At 43.5% G+C, this 25519-nt stretch overlaps 1 protein-coding gene across 8 annotated transcripts in view; it reads left to right on the forward strand.

The window, feature by feature from the left end:
- The first annotated feature begins 1120 nt into the window (after positions 1-1120).
- VEPH1 (ventricular zone expressed PH domain containing 1) overlaps positions 1121-25519 on the forward strand; it is a 209302-nt gene continuing 184903 nt past the window's right edge. For 2 of the 8 annotated variants that reach the window (XR_012906257.2, XM_075937780.2), the window contains exon 1: positions 22355-22640. The gene's annotated coding sequence lies outside the window, so the exon portion shown is untranslated. Of the gene's footprint in view, positions 1272-22354; positions 22641-25519 lie in introns of those variants that run through there. The other 6 variants (XM_006123465.5, XM_006123467.5, XM_025184857.3 and 3 more) reach the window with 5 other exon arrangements.

The following is a 25519-nucleotide window of genomic DNA, read 5'->3' on the forward strand; positions in this document are numbered from 1 at the left end:
AAGGAAACAGCCAGGAATGTTCTGTGGGGGTGGGGGAGAGAAAGGGAGAAGTGTCAGATCCCTGCCCTCCCTAAAGGGTTTTTTTGGGGTGGGAGAGGCTCAGGTCTGGAGCAGTCCCAGATGGGGGGCACCCCCAGCTAGCTCCTTTCACCTGCCTGGTGATTGTCTGTTTTCTATATGGTTTTATGAGATGCAATCCCATTCAAGGCACATCCCATTTTCCTGGCACAACCAAATCCTTCCCTTGTGTTAAGTTATAAGAGGAAGCTATATACTGCATTTGGTGGTCCGAGCTCTTTTTGTTTCAGAGTTACTAGACAGACAGACACATGGACAGATGTAAAGGTCTTACCAGAATGAGATTAATATGCTAGGTGCTGTTCAAAAACTGATGATGAGAGAGTCTTTGCCACAAACAGCTCATTTCCTGAATTCCTCTTCTGTAGCAACCACAGCCCGGAGCAGGCTGAATCTTTATATCAGTGTAATTTAGAATATGAGGATTTTAAGAGACAAGCAAAGGCTGAACAAATTTGTACTGGGTACCAAGTGGTTTTCAGTACAGGTTTTGAACTATATCAGTACCTTAAGGGTGGAAAAGTATGTAACAATCTAAGAAATGAAGAATGCAGCTGAACTACTCAACTTGTAAAGTACTCAATTTGTAAAGCATGCAGCTCAAATGGCACAAATTCAACCACCCCTTTAAGTTTGATCAGCTCAGTACAATACATAAGAACCCAGTGACTGAGTTATGTGGCTCAGTTAGCACAGTTAATAAAAGCATTGCAAGTCAATTAAAAAAGCACTATATATAGGTAACAATGTGGGTGGAAATCTATTATTTCAAGTAAATAAGATATGCGGCTTGATCAGCAAACTATGTAGTTGGATAATTAAAATATGTTATCTGATCCCCAAAACTGACTAGTTAAAACTGCAGCTTGTGCGTTGAAGATAGGGAAAATTTGCAGACCTTATAAAGGACTACACTGTACGTACCAGCAATGGCTTTTGTTTCAGTTAAGGCTGAGCATTCTAGAACACTCCCTACAATGAAATTAGTCATAAAGAAATTGAGTGTGCAATTTTTTTTCTCCTTCTGATTTACTTTATCCACTGTACTGGACCTAGGTGCATAGCAGCTGTTATCTTTTGTGATGCAGATGAGCTCTTCAAGCACTGCAGACTAATAATGAGGTTTGTTTATTGCTGCTAACCAAGGCTGCCAAACAGCACCACATGAACACCCTATGATTGGACAGCTAGAGGTATGAGACAGTGTCTGTTTTCCCAAGGCTACAGGCCCAATCCATTAGCTTTGTAGTCTTAACTCATGAAATATCTCCCATTGACTTCATCAGGAGTTTGACTGAGTCTGGACTGCAGGATTTGCCCCTTGGAAATAAGCAGCTATTCTCAAAGTGTCAAAGAAGATTAATGTAGTGTGATTAATTAAATTGGAACTTACTATGCACAAATAACCATTAGAATGGTTAGAAAACACATTTATTATTTGATCTGGAATTTGCTAAAATATTAGGCTGATGTATAACATTTTATCTGTCAGGCAACTTCATACCTCAAACAAAGTCAGTTTAAAGCTATGAAGTAATATAAGTATACTCATCATTGGGGCTGTTTGCAGTCAAACATTTTGCACAGAAATGCCTATGGTAAATCTGCCCTCACAGAAACAACGGATTATTTAATACTGTACACTTATGTGTTCCAATTCACCCTACTTTATCTGGGCCAGGACATTGCTTGAAGGAATGTCTGAGGGCAGAACAGAAAATAATTCTAAATCCCACTGAGGTCAATGGGAGTCTTTCCACTTCAGGTTGCACCTCTCTAAACCGGGACTTTCTGGTCTGGCAATGTCTGTGATCTAGCAGGATCACAGATGTTCCCAAACCGGAGAGTTCCACTGGAGGGCTAGTGGCTGGGAATCCTGTGGGCTAGCAGGGCATTGGGGTGCTGGGAGTGGAGCTGCCTGGCACAGCTGGGAGCCCAGCACGTGACAGCAGGGTTGCCCGGCAGAGCCAGTGGCTGGACCAGGGCTGGGGGGTGCCAATGGCAGGGGGTCCAGAAATTACCTCCCCTAATCTGGCAAAATCCCTCATCCATGACCAGTCACTTCCCGGGGGTGCTGGACCAGGGAGGTCCAACCTGTAGTTTCAACCCACTTTGGACAAGATTATAGACTCCCAGGCTGCATCTATGCTACCAGGTTTTTGTGCAAAAAACTCATGGAGCGTCCACACTTCAAGCACATTCTTGCGCAAGTAAATCGGCAGAAGAGAGGGCTTTTGTCGATAGAGTTATTCCTCTCCCCACGAGGAATAACTCCTTTTTGTGCAAGAGTTCTTGCGCAAAAAGGCAAGTGGGGATGTTCCATTTCCCCCGCCACCTCCCATACTGCCACCCTGTGCCCCACATAGACAGCACCCCGCTCTGCCCCTCCCTTCCCCCGTGACCTCCCTAACTGCCACCATGTGCCCCACATTGACAGCACCCTGCTCCTCCCCACCCCTCACCTGCCATGTCCCAAAATTCCAGCCTGTGCCCCACACAGACAGCGCCCTGCTCCTCCCCACCCTTTGCCCGCCACCTCCCAAACTGCCAGCTTGTGCCCCACATAGTCAGAGAATCTGATTTTCTTCCACCACATCTGTCCAAGTACCACCTTATCTAATATATAAAGGAGAATGTTTATAAGTTTGTGCGCTAATAACTTGGACACTATAAGAGCTACCTCAACCAAACTTTGCACGGGATAACCTTTCATCCAGGAGGTGGTTTTAAGGTACTTTTAGACCCAATTGGGGTCCCGCCTTGCCCCCCCGGCACCTGCCGCCCCGGGCGCGAACTGGGGCACCTCTCCCACGTGTAACCTCCCCTCCACCCAGGGTCACTCCCCACCTGCCAGCTCCCCCCTCCGGAAACCAAAACCAAAGCCGGCCAGCCTTTCTGCTCAGCTCGCTGGGCTATCTGAGCAGAAGGAATCTGTGTGCCTGCTGCAGCTCAGGGCGGAGGAGCCGGGTTAAACCCTCGATGCGTTACAGTGCTGTGAAGCCAGCCAGTTGCTGTTTGTACTGTGAGTGGGCCTCTTCTGTGTCTGGTTCCAGACATTGGGGTTAGATGTGAGCTCTGAGCTTTTGCTTCCCAAGGCAGGGCAGGTGGATCCCTGAGCCAACCTTGCAAAGAGAAGTCCCCTTGCTACTGGCCGCAAGACTGTGTACAGGCAGTCCCCGGGTTACGTACAAGATAGGGACTGTAGGTTTGTTCTTAAGTTGAATCTGTATGTAAGTCGGAACTGGCGTCCAGATTCAGCCGCTGCTGAAACTGATCAGTTTCAACAGTGGCTGAATCTGGACGCCAGTTCTGACTTACATACAGATTCAACTTAAGAACCCCAGGCATCCCCAAGTCAGCTGCTGCTGAAACTGATCAGCGGCTGATTCCAGGAAGCCTGGGGCAGGGGCTTCCTGTAGTCAGCCACTGGTCAGTTTCAGCAGCGGCTGACTTGGAGACGCCTGGGGCAGAGCAGCTGGGGTGCTGCTGGGTTGGTCCAGTAGCGCCGCCTCTCCTCGGCGCTACTGGACCAACCCAGCAGCACCCAAGCTGCTCTGCCCCAGGCGTCCTGATTCAGCCACTGCTGAAACTGACCAGTAGTGGCTGAATCAGGACGCCTGGGGCAGAGCAGCTGGGGTGCTGCCGGGTTGGTCCAGTGGCGCCCAGAGCGGCGCTACGGGACCAACCGGCAGCACCCCAGCTGCTGTACCACAGGCGTCCGGAGCAAAGCCACGGAGCACGGGGGCAGCGGGACAGCCCAGACGCGCCATGGCTATCCTGCTGCCCTCGGGCTCCATGGCTTTGCTCTGCTTTGCTCCCCGTCCCCCTGGTCTGCAGACCAGGGGGACGGGGAGCAAAGCAGAGCAAAGCCGCGGAGCACGCGGCCAGCTGCTGGAGACCAGGGAGAGGGAGGGCCCTGTTCGTAACATAAGTTGGATCCGCGTAACTCTGGGACTGCCTGTACTGTTTTCCTGGGAGCTGGCTGCTCGGTCCTGGGGGAAGGAGGGTCCTATTGTTCTCACAGGGTCAGATGTGGGCCAGGAGACATCAGCCCCCAGGGTCTGTTGCTCTGGGGGTCCCCTGGCTCAGGGTATCCTCCTTTCCTAAATTTCCTAAATTTTGTTCCTCCAGTTTCCCAAGCAATACCAGGTAAGTCCAGCTAGTGAGCTATATAATAGTTTCGCACGAGAGACATTTACTTTACAAAGAAAATGCTCTCAGTAGTCACTCCAGGTGCCTTTTCTGGGTTAAATACTCTACTTGGATTCAAGTGGGACTATGTACCTGATTCTGCAAGGTACTTAAAGTCCTCAGTTACATTGACTTGAATGAAAGTCCTCAGTGGCACACAGCGGAATTGGGCCTGTAGTAATAATGATTAGTTTAAGGAATGGTTGCAGGGCTGAACTCTTATCTCATGGTAGCTGAGAGAAGAATTTGACTTCTTTAGGTTCTACTTAACTGAACTGAAAACAAAAATGTTTGGGATTTGCCAATCATTAGTCAAACTTGTAAATTCTTATTCTTAGGCAGGGCTTGCAATTTCTTTAATATTTCTGTTAGGGCTGTTGATTAACTTCAGTTAACTCATGCGATTAATTCAAAAAATTATTATTAAAAAATAATTGTGATTAACTGCAGGTTTAATCACACTGTTAAGCCATTAAATACCAATTGAAATGTATTAAATATTTTTGGAAGTTTTATTACATTTTTATTATAACACAGACTACAAAGTGCACAGTGCTCAATATTACAAATATTTGAACTGTAAAAATGTTAAAAAGGAAATAGCATCTTTTAATTTACTTCATATAAATAGTATAGTGGGATCTCTTTGTTGTGGAAGTGCAACTTATAAATGGAGATTTTTACATAACTGCACTCAAAAATAAAAAAATATAAAACTTTAGAGCTTATAAATCCGCTCAGTCCTACTTCTTGATCAGCCAGTCTCTAAGGCTATGTCTACATTGGCCCCCGAGTTCGAACTAGGGAGGCTAATGTAGGCATTCGAAGTTGCAATTGAAGCCCAGGATTTAAATATCCCGGGCTTTATTTGCATCTTCCCGGCCAGGCACCATTTTTAAATCCCCCTAGTCCAAACTAACTGCCCGCGACTACACGCAGCAGTCAAATGTTAACTCGAACTAAGTCCTTGTTCCACGAGGTGTAACAGTTAACTTGAACTAAGGACTTAGTTCGAGTTAACGTTTGACTGCTGCGTGTAGTCGCGGGCAGTTAGTTTGGACTAGGGGGATTTAAAAATTACGCCCTAACGGGAAGATGCAAATAAAGCCCGGGATATTTAAATCCTGGGCTTCATTTGCAACTTCGAATGCCTATATTAGCTTCCCTAGTTCGAACTGGGGGGCTAGTGTAGACATACCCTAAGAGAAACAAGTCCTGGTTACACTTGCAAGAAATAATTCTGCCCACTTCTTGTACACAATATCACCTGAAAGTGAAAACAGGAATTTGCATGGCCTTGTTGTAGCCAGCATTGTAAAATATTTACAGACCAGATGCACAAAAGACTCATATGTTTTTTTACACTTCAACCACCATCCCAGATAGTTCTCCTTGATAATGATCCAAAACAGTGCAGACCAATACATGTTCATAATCTGTGTGAGATGCCATTAGTAAAGACTGATTTTCTTTTATTATATGGAGATGTACCTATCCTCATAGAGCTAGAAGGAACCTTGAGAGATCATCAAGTCCAGTCCCCTGCCCTCAGGGTAGGACCAAGTACCAATCCAGACAGCCTTGCCTCAGATCCCTAAACAGCCCCCTTCAAGGATGGAGCTCACAACTCTGGGTTTATCAAGCAAATGCTCAAACCACTGAACTATCCCTCTCCCTGTAGGATTTTTTTTTTTTTAAGAACGGCCGTACTGGGTCAGACCAAAGGTCCTTCTAGCCCAGTATCCTGTCTACCGACAGTGGCCAGCACCAGGTGCCCCAGAGAGGGTGGACCGAAGACAATGATCAAGCGATTTGTCTCCTGCCATCTCTCTCCAGCCTCTGACAAACAGAGGCCAAGGACACCATTTTATCCCCTGGCTAATAGCCTTTTATGGACCTAACCTCCATGAAATTATCTAGCTTCTCTTTAAACTCTATTATAGTCTTAGCCTTCACAGCCTCCTCTGGCAAGGAGTTCCACAGGTTGACTACACGCTGTGTGAAGAAGAACTTTCTTTTATTCGTTTTAAACCTGCTACCCATTAATTTCATTTGGTGACCTCTAGTTCTGCTATTTAGGGAACTAATAAATAACTTTTCTTTATCAGCCCTCTCCACACCACTCATGATTTTATAGACCTCTATCATATCCCCCCTCAGTCTCCTTTTTTCTAAACTGAAAAGTCCCAGTCGCATTAACCTTTCCTCATATGGGACCCGTTCCAAACCCCTAATCATTTTAGTTGCCCTTTTCTGAACCCTTTCCAAGGCCAAAATATCTTTTTTGTGGTGAGGAGACCACATCTGTACACAGTATTCCAGATGTGGGCGTACCATAGTTTTATACAGGGGCAGTAAGATATTCTGTGTCTTATTTTCTGTCCCTTTCCTAATAATTCCTAGCATCCTATTTGCCTTTTTGACCGCCTCTGCATACTGCGTGGAAGTTTTCAGAGAACTGTCCACGATAACTCCAAGATCCCTTTCCTGATTTGTCATAGCCAAATTAGCTCCCATCATACTGTACGTATAGTTGGGGTTATTTTTCCCAATGTGCATTACTTTACACTTGTCCACATTAAATTTCATTTGCCATTTTGCTGCCCAATCACTGAGTTTGGTGAGATCATCTTGGAGTCCCTCACAGTCTGCTTCTGTCTTGACTATCCTAAACAGTTTTGTATCATCTGCAAACTTTACTACCTCACTGCTTACCCCTTTCTCCACATCATTTATGAATAAGTTGAAAAGAATTGGTCCCAGGACTGACCCTTGGGGTACACCACTAGTTACCCCTCTCCAATCTGAAAATTTACCATTTATTCCTACACTTTGTTTCCTGTCTTTTAACCAGTTCTCAATCCAAGAAAGGATCTTTCCTCTTATCCCATGGCCATGTAATTTACACAAGAGCCTTTGGTGAGGGACCTTGTCAAAGGCTTTCTGAAAATCCAAGTATACTATATCTATTGGATCCCCCTTATCCGCATGCTTGTTAACCCCTTCAAAGAACTCTAAGGGTATGTCTACACTACAAAGTTAATTCGAACTAACAGATGTTAGTTCGAATTAACTTTAATAGGCGCTACACTAGCGCTCCGCTAGTTCGAATTTAAATCGAACTAGCGGAGCGCTTACTTTGAACTAGGTAAACCTCATTTTATGAGGATTAAGCCTAGTTCGAACTAGCTAGTTCGAATTAAGGGGTGTGTAAAGTCGAACTAGTGGGAGGCTAGCCCTCCCCAGGTTTCCCTGGTGGCCACTCTGGCCAACACCAGGGAAACTCGTCTGCCCCCCTCCCGGCCCCGGACCCCTTAAAGGGGCACGGGCTGGCTACGGTGCCCGTGCCAGGTGCAAGCCTGCCAGCACCCAGCCAGCAGACCCTGCACCTGGCACGGATCGAGCCACCCACCCGATGCTCCCCAGCCCTTCCCCTCTTCCCGGGACCAGGCTGGCGGCTCCCGGGAGCTTGCCCGGGACCACAAGAGGCGGGCATCCGCTTGGGCTAGTGCAGACATCGTGGACCTCGTCCACGATCTCCGCACTAGGCACAGGAAAGTGGCCATCTAAGGCAGGAGAGCTGCCAGCCTGGCCACCCAGGAGCAGGTGTGCAAGAGAATCAAGGGGGTCCACTGAGACCCCCGACCCTGAGCTTACAATGGCCGTCCTGGGTCAGACCAAAGGTCCATCTAGCCCAGTAGCCTGTCTGCCGACAGCGGCCAACCCTAAGGACCCTGGAGGGGATGGATCTAAGACAGTGACCAAGCCATTTGTCTCGTGCCATCCCTCTCCAGCCTTCCACAAACCTTGGGCAGGGACACCACTCCTACCCCCCAGCTAATACCACTCCATGGACCCAACCTCCATGACTTGATCTCACTTCCCTTTAAACTCTGTTGTAGTTCTAGCCTTCACAGCCTCCTGCAGCAAGGAGTTCCACAGGTTGACTCTTTGCTTTGTGAAGAACAACTTGCTGTTACTAGTTTGAAGCCTGCTACCCATTCCTTTCCTTTGGTGTCCTCTAGTCCTTCTATTATGGGAACGAATGAAGAACTTTTCTGTATGCACCGTCTCCACCCAACTCCTGCTTTTAGAGACCTCTATCCTGTCCCCCCTCCGTCTCCTCTTTTCTAAGCTGAAAAGTCCCAGTCTCTTTAGCCTCTCTTCATATGGGACCTGTTCCCAACCCCTGATCATTTTAGTTTCCCTCCCCTCTCCCACCTCCTTTTCCCAGTCTCCGCCAGTTTTGTTTAATAAAGACAGATTCCATTTTGGAAGACATGTTATCTTTATTTTGTACATCAAGAAGAGGGGCTAGGGAAGGGTAAGTGGAAGGAGTTGAGGGAGGAATGGGGCACGAGCCCCTGATGGGGAGGACTGGGCTGGCTCTGCGGGCTTCTGGGGGTGGAAGCTCTCCTGCTGCCCCCCAATTACCTCCTCTTCCCAGATTGCAGCCTGCGGCAAGTGTAGCCGGGCTGATGGCTGAGTGGTGTGATGTGCCCAGTGTGGGTAGTCTGGGCAATCCAAGCCAGGATTGCTTTGCAAGCGGGGCACCCCTGAGAACTGTCTGTCCGGGGTGGGGGTCGGGACGCTTTAAGCACAGCCCTCGGCTAGCCTGAGACAGCATCTCCATGCTCTAAGTCCTCCTCTGATGCCCTGCTGGCACTGCTTCCGGCCATCCTTAAGCCCGGTACAGGGTCCACTTAATGTGGACATGCTAGTTTGAATTAGCAAAACACTAATTCGAACTAGTTTTTTAGTCTGGGTCCGTTAGTTCGAATTAGCTTAGTTCGAATTAACTAATTCGAATTAAGTTAGTTCGAATTAACGTTGTAGTGTAGACATACCCTAATAGATTAGTAAGACAGGATTTCCCTTTACAGAAACCATGTTGACTTTTGTCCAACAAATTATGTTCTTCTACATGCTTCGCAATTTTATTCTTTACTATTGTTTCGACTAATTTGCCCGGTACTGAAGTTAGACTTACTGGTCTGTAATTGCCAGGATCGCCTCTAGAGCCCTTTTTAAATATTGGTGTCAGGTTCTATAGTTTTTGCATCAGAGTGTTGCTTATTTAGGATTTCTGAAAATATGTTTTTCCGTTTAGCCTGCTTTTGGGCAAAATGTCTTAGCTGCCTGTCTACACTGGCCATTTTGCGCAAAAGCATTTGCGCAAAAGGGCTTTTGCCCGAATGGGAACATCAAAGCATTTGAGCAAGAAGCACTGATTTTGGACAGTAGAACGTCAGTGGTTTTGTGCAAAATCAAGCGGCCAGTGTAGACAGCTGGCAAGTTTTTCCGTGCTTTTGCGGAAAAACTTGCCAATCTAGACGCAGCCCTCATGTATCACATCAATTTTAATGTTACAGTCTGCTGAATGTGTATATTCTATTTTTGTGAATGTATCATTCTTGTATGTGAAGTTAGACACATGAAATGTGGATCTGTTTATAGTTTAAATGTGCTAATAAGGGCCATTAGTGATATTTCAGGTACTTAATGACTTGCTATTCAAACTAAGAACCTGTGAATGGTCGTGTTTGTCTTGTAAGGCCAAACTGTGGTTGGTCCTAGAAAGACATGTGACCATGCCATTTGGTACTGGAATCCATCTTGAATCTGTTTTTTCCCATGGGGAATGGGAGCCAGGCAACAAAGCGCTGCCTGGCTCCCATCCCCATGGGAAAGCATATTTAAGAAATAGAAAGCCATCAGTCCTTTGTCTTCATCTGGCCTTTGAAACTGAGTGGCCTGACCTTAGAGGAGACAAAGAACTCTGAAGAAGCTGTAGGCCCAGGCCAGAGTAAAAATCAACTCTGACTTGAAGCTTATTACATGATCTTAGAACAGCTATTTAGGGTAAAAATTTGCATGAAATAAGTTTCTTAGTGGATCAGAACTACCTAGCGTTTTTTATTCATTTCAACTTAGTAACTTACTTTGATCTGACTGTTTTTTCTTGCAACCGCTTAAATCCTACTTTTGTATAAAATGTAAATCATTTTGTTTATTATCAAGCCCAGTGTAAATAATTGTTACCAGAGTGCGGGGGAGGGCAACCACTGTACATATCTCACTTTCACCGATAGAGTGGGTGGACCTTATGAGCTTTTCTTATGTAAAACTTTTACACAGGGTAAGATGGATTTGTTTGGGGTTTTGATCTCTTTGGGGGGTTGGTTTTCTGGGTGCTGAGTCCTTCCAGAACTGAACTGGTTCAGTGTCTGTGTTGCTCTGCGTGGGAGCAGTAATCCCAACTCTGTGCTTCTTCTGTGGGAGACCAGAGAATGTGGCCCACCGAGACAGGGTGGTGGGTAGCCCCAGAGAACAGGAAGCTGGGTGTCTGTGGCATGATCAGCACACCGGAGGAAATCCCATGGGTTCTGTGATCTAATCCATCACACTTGAGTTAAGTGTTGTAGCTATCTTTAGAAATCTCTGAGTATGTCTACACTACCCCGCTAGTTCGAACTAGCGGGGTAATGTAGGCATACCGCACTTGCAAATGAAGCCCGGGATTTGAATTTTTAAAACCCCGCTGGTTCGCCATTTTTAAAACCCCGCTGGTTCGAACCCCGTGCAGCACGGCTACACGGGGCACAAACTAGGTAGTTCGAACTAGGCTTCCTCGTGAAATGAGGAGTAACGGTAGTTCGAACTAGGAAGCCTAGTTCGAACTACCTAGTTCGTGCCCCGTGTAGCCGTGCTGCACGGGGTTTGAACCAGCGGGGTTTTAAAAATGGCGGCTCCCCGCTTATGCAAATGAAGCCCGGGAAATTCAAATCCCGGGCTTCATTTGCAAGTGCGGTATGCCTACATTACCCCGCTAGTTCGAACTAGGAGGGTAGGGTAGACATATCCTCACAGTGGTACCTTGGTGTTTTGTCAGATCTGCAGTGAAAGGGTTCTTAAGATGAATACCATGTGCTGGGTCATTGTTTAAGACTGCTATAATGTGAAATATATGGCAGATCACTGTTGACAGAGCAGGAGACATATATCCTCCTAAACGGTGAGAGCTAGGACTACCAAATTTGGCATGCAGCTGCCTCTTATCATAAGTAGGAAGCATAAAACCATACAGAAAAGAGACCGAATCACCAAGCAGGTGTATGGGTCTGGCTGGGGACATGTCTGTCCCCCTCCACCGCCAGTCTGGGACTGCCTCAGCCCTGAGCTTCCTACCCCCAAATGTCAGATTGGTTGTGAGAGATGACTCCATTCTTGATGTTTATATCATTGCTCTTTGTTTAATTGTGACAAATATCATGCTTTAAATGGCTTCACTCTAATTGTGAAATTAATAGAGCTATCAAAACCCAAGCTAATATGTAACAATGGTTAATTATTTACAAGCCAGTTTGAGGTAGAGCCTACTGTAGCTGTCAGCATTGTCATTATTAAAATGCCTGTGTACTAGATAACATGACTCATTTAGGCTAAATTAAATGAATGTTGAATATTCTGTTTCTCTTCACCATCATTGCTCAGTTAGATGCTATTGTTCTGTGTCTGACTGACTACTTTTTTCTTGTTTACTCCAAGAAATCTAATAAATACATAACAAAACAAATAGTTTTGCTACTTTTGTTTCAGAAAAGCTGAAGCTGTTCTAAAATTTGGCAAACTATTTGCAGTGAATAATGTATGTGATAAATTTAGTTCTTTTTTTTCTGGTTGTGAATTGTATATGAAAGTTCCGATGATTTTTTTCATTCTTTGGAACTGATTAACAGGCTTTTTGTGTGGACATATTTAAACTTACAAGTTGTTCACGATTTTTTTGCATCTCCTATGCTTTTTTTGGCTATTTGTAATTCATGGTATATGATTGGTCCTGAAGGTCAGATGGTATTACTTCTGCTTCCTGATTGGATGATTGAAACTTCTATAAATTCCAAGATGGCCATTTAAATATTTCTGCTATGTGAATACATCTTACAAGTATTCATTTTACATGGACATTCCTAAGAACAAAAATTACTCAAATGAATGTTCACAGAAAACACACAAAAAAGAGTTATGAATAATGTTGAAGTCAGTTGAGCATTAACAAGAAGAGAGAATGATCTTGACTGGAATTTACCTGTTTGTAAGTGATTATGGCAGTCCAGTGGGATACAAGCATCATATTGGATCTGAGAGCTTTGTTGCCCATTACTGAATGTCACTTCTGCTACATACTGATTGGAGAGCATGCCCTTAATAAAAGGAAGTATATGGTGTCTTTTTGTGGTCTCTTCATTTTTATGTTGCATGTACCATAATGAATAAAAATTACATGGGGTCTTGGTGGTTCAGTGAGCTAGATTTTTTTCCCAGAAAATGCTATTACATGGTGTGACGGATAGGAGAAGTGCTGGTCAGAGGGGTTCACTAAAGGGTTAAATTCAGATAGCTAACAAGGGTGTTGGCAGGGGGCCAGAAGAACCAATGGGATAAATAGTACTGAAATCTGAATTGGATATAGATACCTGGTCTGCTCTTCCTTTGGGCCTTCTGAGTTAAGGGCTAGAGGGAACAGATGCAGTAATCAGAATTACCATGCCCATAAGAAATAATGGACATGGGAGTGAACTGGGCCTTGAAGTATGGATCAGCACGGAACACGAGGAAAGGGAAAAAATGTATTTAGTCACGATCAGGGTATTTTTCTTTCTTTTGGTTGTTTGGTTAAACTTCTGTGTCTGAGTGTATGCCTTCCCTCTCCCATTCACTATTTAAGAGTTTATTTTCTCTTTTTCTTTCTAAAACTTTCTTGTGGTATAAAAGCTTGAGGTGCCCCTGGGGAAGGAATTCAAGTGTTCCGCCCTGGGTTTTTTTAGGGTTTAAATCACTTGATGGTGGCAGCTTTTGTTTTTCTCAGAGCCATTGCGTCTGTGACTCTGGGAAGTTTTTGTAAACTATAGAGGCAAGGTATTTAAGGTCTCTTGAGGGCTCCCATCTTCTGTATACCATGCAGAGTGGGGAACAGCTCTGACACATGGTGGTCCAGAATCTGATTTTTTTTTAATTATGAAAAAATAAGTCTCTAATTCCTTTGTTCACTAAGATAATCTGCAAACAGAAGGAAAGTGTGAGATTTGCAAAATAGCCTAAGTAATTTAGGAGTACAGTCCCGTTGACTTTCAATGGTACCTGTGCTCTGAAAGTACTTATGCTACATCTACACCACAGACTAACGTTGGTGGCGTACAGTGTACGTATAGCTACAAGCCACTATGAAAAGCAGGCTGTGTCTATCCTGCTTTGTGTGTAGGTACATGTCAGTGAAAGGCTCTGGTAGAAGGGAAGCAGTGGGGAAAAGCTGCCTTTTCCTGCTGCCTCTCCACTATTGCAGCCTTTCCCCATTGCTCAAGTCTTTCCTGCAGCAGGTAAAAGCTCCAGCAGTAGGGAGGAAGAAGGATACTATGAGGCCGAAAATACCAGTGTAGATATGTATGCACAGCTTGGACCAGTGGAGAGATACAAAGGGAACGTACACACCTACATACCCACATCCTTCAGGCACATGTTTACTTACCTAAGCCATGCTTCAGCATCTACACTATTTATATTCATGTTAAGGGGGCTATGTGATAATGTGCACTACCCTGCCATCAAAAGAAGTCTGCAGCTTAGACAAACCGTAAGGCAGTGGTGCTCAACCTTTTTTTCATTCGTGACCCCCAGAAGCGGGAAAAAATTTTGTTGAGCAAAAAAAACCACCACCACCACCACCACCACAACAAAACTGCAGGGAACATTTTATTGTGGCCCCTTTAATTTAAAGTGCTGGTCCACTCCCCTGCCACTCCCCCCACCATCCCTGCTGCGTGTATGTCCGGCACCAAGCTGGGAAAACAAAATGCCTGCCGGCCCAGATCAAAGTGCTACAACCCCCCTCTTCTCCCGCCTGCAGGAAGATGGCCATGACCCCCTGGGGGGTCGCCACCCATGGGTTGGGCACTGCTGCCCTAAGGCACTTTGGAATACTCTGCACTAAACCAGTGCTGTGTGCCTACAGATAGGGGAACTTGCCAAAGGGATAACAAGTTAAAGGAACCCAGCAACACACATATGATAATGTTTCGAGCATCTGCATGACCTACTGCATGTGGAGTGTTCTGGCATCTCAGCTGGACTGAACATGAAGTCCCGCTTTCTCTGTTCAATCCCCTAGTAGTTACTGAGTAAATAAAAAAATAAGAGATCACGTTCTGATCTGACAATCACTTTAACCTATTAGCTGCTGCTAAATAGCTTAGGTTAGGAGTTCCCACATCTTAATAGAGATTCTTTGTGAGCCACATTCCTTCACACCTGTGATCATGCTGAGCACCTTTTGAAACAAAGTCAACATTGGGTCTCCTTTCACTCTTCTTACCTTCACCTCACTTCTCTGTTTTGTGCTGCTCTTCTGGAAACCAGGAGAAGAGTCAGAGCCCTGTAATCAATGAGGTCTCCGTGCACACTTGTAAGAGACCCTGTGATGGGGTGTACTCACCCCACACTGGCCAAAGGGAGGCTATTCAGGCCTGCTGGGCTGAGAAGGCCCCTCCCCCGCAGCCCTGCCGGGCATGCTCCACCTGCAGGCCCAGTATAAAGGCTGAAGGAGTAGCTCAGCTGGGGCTGACCTCCAGAGGGGTAGGAGCTCCTGCAGGAGCATGGAAGTAGACACCCTTGATGCTGGAGCTCCACCCACCACACCAGCCGGAATGACAGCCGCAACCCCCGCATTGACAGCAGCCGCTACATGGATTGCGGCCCACCGCCACACTAGGCCAGGTGCCGTACACCGCAGCGGTATTTGTCCACACAGGAGGAGACTATGCCAGTCAGGGGAGTGGGGTAGGAAGCAGCTCAGGGCAGGGAATGGGAGGAGCCCCAGTGGACTTGGCGCATTTTGGGGGGGAACTCCCTGCTGAGCCAGTGGTGGGAACCGCCAACCACTGATAGGGCCCTGGGCTGGGACCCGGTGGAGAGGGAGAGCCTGGGCCCCCTACCCCAGCACACCCTTATGCCTCTCAACAAGGGGCATTAGAGACTCGGCCACTGGGCCATATTGACCGCCAGACCGGGGTGAGTTAGAGACTTGGCTGTGGGGCCTGCAACCCTGTGACCGCCATATTGACCCCTCCTCCCAGGCAGCAGGGGGTGGGTGACCCCGTGACAGACCCATAGGCCACCAGTGATCTTCATAGGATGGAACTAAGACCTCTGTTTATATGGAGCCTAGTACAATACACCTACTCAGCTGCAGATTGTGTTAGCTGCCAATGCATCAAATGCTATGGAAAAGCAGCAGCAAAAGAGTTAAGATTGGAATATGTGCAGGATATAAAGTATGAAGCTGGGGCTGCAAATCGTTTTTGACAGGTATTATGAACAGTGATTAGATATTGAAGCCTCCAGCCAGAACTATCCCAAGATACTCCTATCACTTTTCCCAATAGTACCCAACAGTTTTCTTTCTAGTGACTGTCTCTCTCTCTCTTCCATAAATGATTCTCTTTTCTCCCCAAAGCCCTGTTTCTTCTTTCTTTGTTGCCTCACATGCAATCCTGCCTGCTATTGCTCATGGTTTGCTTGCAAGTCTATTAGACATTCTTGTAGCACACAACACAAAAGGTACATTTCACACTGGAACCACGGACTGCTCTCTCACCTCATGGCAAGAACAGAAGACGGAAGCTAATGCTTATCTTCTTGTTCGTAGCATAGCTTACAAGCTGAAGGTTGTAACCATGCACATTTTTTTTTTTTAGGACTGCGATTCGCAACTGTCTGACTGCACAGCTTTTATGCTTGACTAATATAAAAATAAATATAACAATACTTTGCATTTCTATTGTTCCTTTCAGATGGCCAGGGAAAAGAACTGGGGATTCTTAAAAAGATTGGGAAAAATGCCACTCAGATTGAAGGGGATAATAGCAGTCAAAGGCAGACTCGCATGGGAGAGGGATAGAGCCCGTTAACTTATTCTTACAACAGCCTATGTAGCAGACAAATATGATTATTTCCATTTTACAACTATACTGCCGAGGTGCTTGGATGTTCAATCACTTGCCAAAAGTGACCCAACGAATCAATGGCAAAGCATGGAGTAGAATCCAAGAAACTCATCTCTCACTCTTCTATTTCAATGGCTAGACCACTCTCCCTCCTGGGACCTCACATTTTTCATAATTTATTTAGTAAACAACTGTGTATTTTTTCTCTGGGTTTTAATTTTTGAACTCTTCCATAGAGGTATAAAGATAACATGCTATAATTTCTATAGTGAGCAATTAAAGGAGCGGCTTGGAGAACACATGATCATATTTTATTTTTCAAGTAAATTGGAATCATTAAAAGTAAACGTTCACTTGTTAATTTTCTCTTTGGTTACAAAGGCCATTGTTTGAACAAAGGGGGAAAACATGCTGTCAGAGCAGTTTACAGCAAGCGCAAAGGAGAGAACAGACTAGAGGGGATATGCATTAATGAGCAAGAGGACTCAATGGGCAGTAACGAGCGCAGTCTTTGAAAATGTGTCCTTGCAGTTGGCTGGGACACTACGTTAGGTGTGCAGAATGGCAAGCACAAAAGACGACTAATATTTTCAGTTGCTTTTTAGTTACACTTCTGAAAAGTGTACTTTTCATATCCTTACAAGTGTGCACTTAAAATGCAGTCTTGGGAAATTAAGATTTCATGGTTAAGAATTAGTACTGCAAAACCTTGCTTTGCTGTCTTATGGATCCCAATCTAGTAGTTATTTCCACATAGATAAATATATGTCCCAGTGATGTCTACATTTACAGTGAGTAACTTTATGCACATACTTAAGTCTTTATAGGATTGGGGCCATATATCGCAACAAGACTACACATGTAAGTGGGTTAACAAAACTGACTTGAAGGTGACTCAGTTTTATAGTAATAGGCTCTTTCATATCACCTTTCAGTTAAGAATGTCAAAGCAGCGTTCAATCATTAGTTCTTGTGCACTTCACATTAGCTCCTGTGGGATGTTCTGTAATATGATTTGATTTGTAAAAGTCCTTTTAAAGGCAAAACAACATGCAGAGAGAAAATAAATGTAATTATTTTCTTAAGTTCACAAATCAATATTAGAACATATGTATGTCCTTTAAAAAAGATCATTAAATGCAGTTAAAACAAAGTAGTTGAATAGCAGCTCTTCCTTTACTTACTTCCTGATAAGTTATAATCTTCATCTGCCGTTCCCTGAGTGCCATGAACAGCTATAAAGTTTTGAATGTTGCCAGCTTCCATAAGGATTTTGTGTTTCCTAGTTCAGATACCACATGCCAAACACCCAAAGATGTAAGAAGAACCTGACTGATTAGTGATCAGGTATGGCAGTGGAAACACAGAGCCTGACCTCTAGTGTTCACAGACACAAACAAAAGCATTTCAGTTCACCTTCAATTATAGTTGATTATAGATGAAGTAATTCTAAATTTTTTGGCCTGAGTTTCTCTGTTTGACTAAGCAGGTAGGTAGTCTGTACAATACTCACCATCAAAAATAGAGGACAAAGACAACTTGGAGAGCGAATTTTTAAAAAGTGCATATGATAGGACTTTCTTGTAGCTGTGAAAAAACAAAAGTTCTAACACAGATGGCACACACACTTAACCTTCACCAGGCTGGGAAAATGTGGCTCTGTTATTGTACAGAAGAGAGGTTTCCCAATATAATCTGCTACTCTTGATGATGCTTTATTTGGTGCCATGTCTGCTATCACTGGAAAAACTTCAGCCTCATGATCAGCATCTGCTATTTGGGGTATGTCCTTCTAAACTTTCATATACGAAGGAGAGAGCTCAGCTTCAGACTGTGAAAGAGAATATGCTGGTGAGTAGCTGCCTTTGACAGTACAGGTTGGACTTCTCTAGACCATTATTCTTAGGAACTGATTGGTCCCAAACAAAGGAATTTGCTAAACCAAGGGAGGTCCTTTGCCACCAACCTGCCAGCCCCTCGCCCCTCCGTGCCACTGGCTGCACTTTTGCTGGCTTGACTGAGCTGCCAGCTCTGGCCATGCTGCTTCCAGCTCTAGCCCCAGCTGAGCTGCCAGACAGCGACCCCAATACCACTATCACTGCTGTTGGCTCTGGCTCTGGGCCCACTGCCAGATGCTGGCCCTGCTGCCACCAGCTCCAGCTCTGGTCCTGACACCGCTGCCAGACACCAGCCGCAGCGTTGGCCAGACTGCCAGACACTGGCCGTGGATGGGATGCTGGGTGCTGGTGTCAGCTCCACTGCTGCTGGCCTACTTGCTGCTAGGCTCCTGGCCCACAGTCTCTCTGGTCCAGAAACATCCATCTTCCAGCACTGCCAGATCAGAGCGTCCCAGTTTTGGGAGGTGCAACCTGTAGGTGTGGCCAATTCATTAAAAAGCTGCAACATATTTGTCCAAGGAAAGTTGGAGAACAACGGTGGGTATAGGACAGGGCGAGCGGGACGGCTGCCCCGGGCCCTGCGCTTCAATAGGCCCTGCTTTGAAGTGTCCTTGCGCACTTTGATGCAGCTTTTGTTCCTCTGGACGTCGATCCCAGTCGTGGCCAGCTCCTTTTCAATGGCCGCCAAGGAGAGGCCCTTGCGGTTCTTGGAGAAGTCCACTCTCCACAGGAGGAGCTGGGCGAAAGCCGGCCGCTGTCTTCTGGGCGGCTTCTTTTTTCTTTTTTTCTTTTGGCTGCCTGGGGTTGCAGATGCCTTGGGAGCAGCAGCACCCGGTTGCACTGCATTCATCGCAGCACAGAGAGGGCACAGTTTCTCCGGCCACCAGCACCACCCCGCCCTTCTTCTTTAGAAGCCAGTTGGCTCTCCACTGCCAGATGCTTCGAGCGGAGCCGCTCTCATCCCTTCACGCCACCCACTGGAAGCCAAAGCTGCTGTAGGCTGCTAATATAGCCTGGACCCGGACGCAATACAATCAACTTCCCGGCCCATCCTATCTCGGCTTCTCTGGCTCTCCTCAAAAAGTGTGTGTCTGAAACACCGAAATCCCAAGAGCCACCCGAGGCCTCGCGTTATTCCACACCAGCCAGGCATTTTGATCAGAGTTGGAGGGTGTTTCTTTCTCTAGCCTTGCTCTTAAGGAATGACCCATTGCTTGCTTGGGAGCAAGGTGAAGGGGGAAGAAGGTTGGAGGGGGGGCAACACACCAAAGCTTTGCACACACCCACAGTTCTGTGCTCAGACTGGACCAGTGTTTGATTTTTTGTCTCACAATGAATGTTAAATTTCCCCGCCTTGTCTCTAAACTGAAAAAGGAACAGGAATGAATGAACAAATAAATTGACTTATGAAGGAATTCAACAAATGATTTGGTGCAGGTGGGGAGGAATGGTTTTTAAACGGAATGGGTGAATTTATCAGACAAGATTATCAAGGATCCAACCCCATGTTCTAGAGGTCCCTAAACTCTGAATGCCAGATGCTGGGACTAGAGCACAAGCGATAGATCACCTGGCAAGTGCCTTGTTCCATTCATGCCTTCTGAAAGATCGGGCACCGGCCACTTCAGCTGTTTGTGTTGACAGTAAAGGTGAACAGAATGAAGGAAAGAAAAGAGGCTCTCTCATTGGTTTATTTAGGATTCTCATTCTCATTGAGTCAGCGGAGCTGTACTCCTATTAGCCAGTCAGGATGGAGGAATTGCTCAGCTCTCGGGTTATAGTAAAAACGCTTAAATATTCTATGTTGTTGAGACAAAAAAGGGATATTGAAGGTAGTTTATGGCTGCTTAGGAGGAAAGGAAATTGCATAAGTAAAGTCTTGTTCATTTTGCTAAACGTTTTCTGTGGTTAGGCTGTATAAGCTGCTCCCTGAGGGGTTACAGAAACTTTGCCTGTTGATAATTTGGTTTGTTGTACTGAAATATCTGAGGACTAAGAATGTTTTATGGGGAGAGAAGTCCTGAGGAGCCTAAGAAGAGCCAAACTGTTCTGTGCCATCTATAGCTCTAGAAAGACTAAGACCTGAGCAAGCTGTTGAGAGGTTTTCCTCTTATGAGGTCTTGCACTAAATACTAAGGCAGTGTTTTATGTGAGAAAGCACCACCTCGCAACAGTAATTACTAATGCCAAGTATAATATCAGAGGTTACTATTGGTAGAAGGAAGTAGGAACTCAGGGGCTACGTCTACACTGGCACCCTTTTCTGGAAATGCTTAAAACGGAACAGTTTTCCGTTATAAGTATTTCCAGAAAAAGCGCATCTACATTGGCAGGATGCTTTTCCGGAAAAGCACTTTTTCTGGAAAAGCGTCCGTGGCCAATGTAGATGCGCTTTTCCGGAAAAAAGCCCCAATCGTCATTTTCGCGATCGGGGCTTTTTTGCGGAAAAGACTAATGTGCTGTCTACACTGGCCCTTTTCCGGAATAGTTTTTCCGGAAAAGGACTTTTGCCCATATGGGAGCAGCATAGTTTTTCTGGAAAAACACTGACAATTTTACAGTAGATCGTCATTGCTTTTCCGGAAAAGCAAGCAGCTAGTATAGACAGCTGGCAAGTTATTCCGGAAAAGTGGCTGCTTTTCCGGAATAAGTGGCCCAGTGTAGACACAGCCCCAGGTTGTCTGGTTTTGCCTTTACATCACTTTTAAAGGAATAGCTAAAGAAAAGTCTCCTGGACATAGATAAGAAGAAACTTTGGATAAAACATTATCTCCACTCTTCACTGTAGCCAGATTAATAGCTATGGGGCGGAGGGTTCCCTTTACTGTTTACAGACTATTTCTTTCATTGAGCTACATGGTCTTAATGATAGAAATCACTCCATGTTACAGGCAATGCATATTCCACCAAATTACATTGCATATAATTATACTGTGTGCGTGCATATCACACATTAAAACTTTCTCCCACTTTGTAGCCAGCTAACAAGTAATATGTAGATAGCCAGCAGTGCTGAATATGGGATATGTTCATTTGTATATTTCTGAAAATGTGTTCCTTAAATGAAAAATTGTCACATAACTATAGATGGGAGATTTTTCCTAAAGGTATATCTGATAAAGTTGGACTTCCAGCTCTGAGTTTTCATTAGAATTGGGCTATTTAAGTTGGGCTATTTGTGATTTTGAAAACCTTTCTCTAAAGGTCTAAAAGGATGCAGAATAATAGGAGTATTGAGAGTACAATCATGCAGGATTTCACTGCTGTAGGGGTTTAAAAATCATGTTGGCAGGTGAATGTACTGCCTAATGTTTGTAGTCCTCAGTCACACATATTTGTCATGTGGTTGCTGTTGCATTTGTTTGTGAAGGATTTTTAAACTTTTTTGAAAATGACCTGTGTGAAGAAATGGACTTTAATGACATAATTGAAGAATGTAGCCATAATTGAAGCCAAAGGAGCTAGACAGCTATAATAGACTTAAATACAAATGAAAATTTTAAATTATTAATGCAGAATTTTGTTTATGAATAAATTACAATATAATTAAAATAAAAATTATCCAACTAAATTAAGTATCTATCAAATTTACCCAATTCACATTTAATATGAAAATAGCCTTCAATTTGCACATTTGATGCCTTTTTTTCTATTATTTCTCCAAAGGGGGGCCCCATGAAATTGTGCTGCCCTGGGCTCTGCAAAACTCTCATCCGCCCCTGAAGGAGAAAAAGTAGCTAAGTCAAGTTTAATGTTCAAGTAAAACACTGCTGAATTAGAAAGAATTTCTCCTGTATAACTGTCAAGCTTTGGATACTTGTTACTGGTTGTATAAGTTAGACTTGCCCTGCAGTTTGGTCCCAACTGGGCAGCTGACGTTTCCATGGCTTATCTCAGTTTGGTTGAATTGGTGTGATACAGCTAGTGCTGGTTGATACAATATCTTTCCTTTAATGAGCTCCACTTTTTCTTTTTCTTCCTTTTGGCTGGTCTAACCTCAGGATAATGAACAGGTTCAGTCTCTCACTGATTTCTGACAAGAGGCCCCATAATTTAAATTAACTTCAAAAACTTCCTCATTTCTCGAAGCAGGTTATTCATTAACAGAATGTAACCACTGGCTGTTAGATAAATTCTTTTAATTAATTCAAATTACATATGAAGCTCTCAGAATTTTCACTTAGGCTGCTGCTGCTGCTAAGCTTTGCAAGGAATAAGTTCTGATTTGTTTTTGAGTGGGGGAAATGGAGAGAAGATATTTGTTTGCTTGATTCCACATGACAACTCCAGGGTAACTGAATAGACTGTACGGTTGGTTTGACAAGGCTATGCACTGAGCCAGCAGCTTCACATACCAGAGAGGGGGCTGAACTGGGGACTCTGACAATTGTAATGGATTTTATCTGCCTTTCTCTAAAGAACAACTATTTTGTCGTCAGTTGTTAATGTTTTTCAGAGGTTTCCCTTCTGAGAGGTATGAATAACTTAAATGAATATTCATTTGTGTAGGATTTTTCAACGATGAATAAGTAATTATTGCATGACAAATGTACAATAGCATGTCCAAATATTAAATAATTAATGCTTTTTTGAGAGAGAGCAGAAGTCATATAGTTTTTGTGATTGATTTGTGTGGATACAAATACTACAGTTATTGAGCATGTGTAAGCGTATTGCAATAACATACATGCCGTGCATGTTTGAAACTTGCTTCAAATGGCATATAGAGGGAGAGCAATGTTTCCACAGCATGATGTGTTGCAGCATATGCACCAGTCCTACAATGTTCTTAATTCTTCCTATGGGCTTCATTGCATTTTGTTTTATTCCCTATCCCAACCCAATGCTCCGGGACTTTATATATAATAATGCACTGTTACTCACTTAGTTTCAGGGCAACTCTGAATAAAATTCAGATTACAGAAGGTGCTGGCCCTGTTAAAATATTTACTGAAGAGAAGTCCACTGAATTGCCAGGCACATGAAAGAAATTCAGGGATAGTTCAATAGTTCAGTAATCATTCTTGTAGAGGGCTCTATGGGACAGTCACTCTGAATTCATTTTTATTACTACATTTCAACCTTCACTTTGCTAGTGGGCTTCTTACAAGCTTATTCATGTACTCACCCTCTAGATGGTTCATTTTGTAAGTCTCTCTCACTCTTTCATAAATAGCAAAAGATTTTTTAATTTTTTTTATAAGGTTTCAAATTGAGTTCCCTCCCCATCCCATTTATAGAAAAATGGGATATCACATTCAAAAAAATGATATCACATTCAAGAAGCTCTTTAAAATACCAGCATTATACAGTGTGACAGTGACAATGAGTGTACTGGTATGTGTTCTGATGTACTTTATAATTTTCCTTTAAGGGTAAGAAACATGGGTAACTTTTTGCTTATAATTTAATTTATATGTAATATAATATTTTCATATATTAGAGATATTCAGAAATACTTCTCTGAAAGATATAATTTGTTGGCATTTAAAATATTAATAATAATTTTCATAACGTATTGTCAAATGAAACACAGTCAAAGCCAGCTGTATGTTAAACCTATGATTTTTTATTATCTCATTGCAAGAAAACACCATCCCCATGGTAGGTAAAATGTCAGGTACATACTAAGAGTCTGAGCTTTATATATGATATTTTTCTGTCAAGAAATAAGAGGATTGTGAAATCAGCACATGGAAGTGCATATTTGTGAATTTAAAATTGCAGTTTTGTCTTGCTTCATCTGTGCAGCCAAAACTCCCACAGAAGTCAGTGGTAATTCTGATTGGATAATGCTATCTCAGACTCTTAAAAACTAAGTATCTGCTAAAAAAATAAAGGTATGATAGTTTATGAAAGTCAGATCATTATATAAATATATTTCACATGATAGTTTTGTTTCTGGAAAGATCACTGAAGTTTTATTCCGAAGCAAAATATATATCTCCTTTCAATTTTGGTAAAAATTTCTTTCCTATGAAGAGATAAATCTGAAGAGACAGCTCTTGAGAATATATCTTGCAGATATATCTTACAGATGTCTCTAATGACAATAACATTTCCAAACTGTATCTGAGAATCAGATATCAATGTAGCAGACCTCAAAAACCAGAGCAATAAGTTTATAAAACATTTGATCAGTTTTTTAAGAAAATTAATCAACCTGTCAATGCTTACTTTCAGAGCACAGAATCCCCAGGTTTTTTTAGTCAAAATGAAGTGTGGAAACCTGTCATGACAGAATGAAACTGAGAGCCATGTAGAAAACAATAGCTGTCTTGTGGGAGGAATTTAAATGTATGCAGCTAATCCCATGGGAACTGCTGTAGTCCATTCAGACTTTGTGAAAAAGATGCTCTTTCAAAATAAGCTTTAATCCTTTTCTTAAACCGAAAAATCTGAGAACTTTTTTGAAAAGTTGCAAGACAGAGTGTTCTAGATTAATCAGTCAATGATCAGTAATAATATTTTAAAATCAAATAATTAATTTAATGTTTGTCAAAATATATACAATGAATACATAATATATATTTTGACAAACATTAAATTAATTATTTAACTTTCTGAGACTTTCAGACCAAAGGTAAGTAGGAAACAAACCCAGGCCTAATTTTACTATACATGAGGAAGTAGTTGGTGTTTGGATATTACACAGCCTCTGTGATTTTTTGTTTTGTTTTTATTTCAATTTTGGGATTACAACTTTCCCTCATTCAACAGAACTGTCCTTTCCTGTTGAAGGATCATCAACTAGGAAAACATCAGTGATTAGAATCCTCTGTAATATACAGAATAAGCATTCATGTTTGAAAATCATTCTGAACCTTCTATGGTTTCTGGAGGAGTAAAATCAAATGGGTATCAGCCCAGAATATGCATTTCCCTATGTGGAATTTTGAGCTCTAATTTAAGACACTAATTCTGCAAGCCCTTACACATGTAATTTACATACATGGTTAATCATATTGAGTTTAATGGAATTACGTCCATGGGTCCTAAATGTAGAACCTTCAGTTCTGTGGTTTGGGGTGGCTCCTAAATTTGGCAAAATGCACCCTCCCAACTTCTGGCTACAGCTCACAATAGCTTGTTGTCATTTACTACAGTATTGTTATTTTGCTTTTCTATAGTCTTTCAGCCAAGGATTTCAAATAAATTATAGTGCTTAATGGATTTAAGTCTGTTACCAAAACATTGAATGGCATGCAAAAACGGTTTTCCCTATTTAACAGATAGTTACTGAAGCAATGAGAAGTTGTGTCTTGCCTAAGAGCACAGAGAAAGTTCAAACTCTCTGACCTGCTGGCTCTTTAACTACAAGATCCCTTTTCAATGAGATTTCCCCTTCTCTGC

The sequence above is a fragment of the Pelodiscus sinensis genome, chromosome 10 (genome assembly GCF_052426305.1).
Source record: "Pelodiscus sinensis isolate ZL-2025 chromosome 10, ASM5242630v1, whole genome shotgun sequence".
NCBI classification, from domain to species: domain Eukaryota; kingdom Metazoa; phylum Chordata; order Testudines; family Trionychidae; genus Pelodiscus; species Pelodiscus sinensis.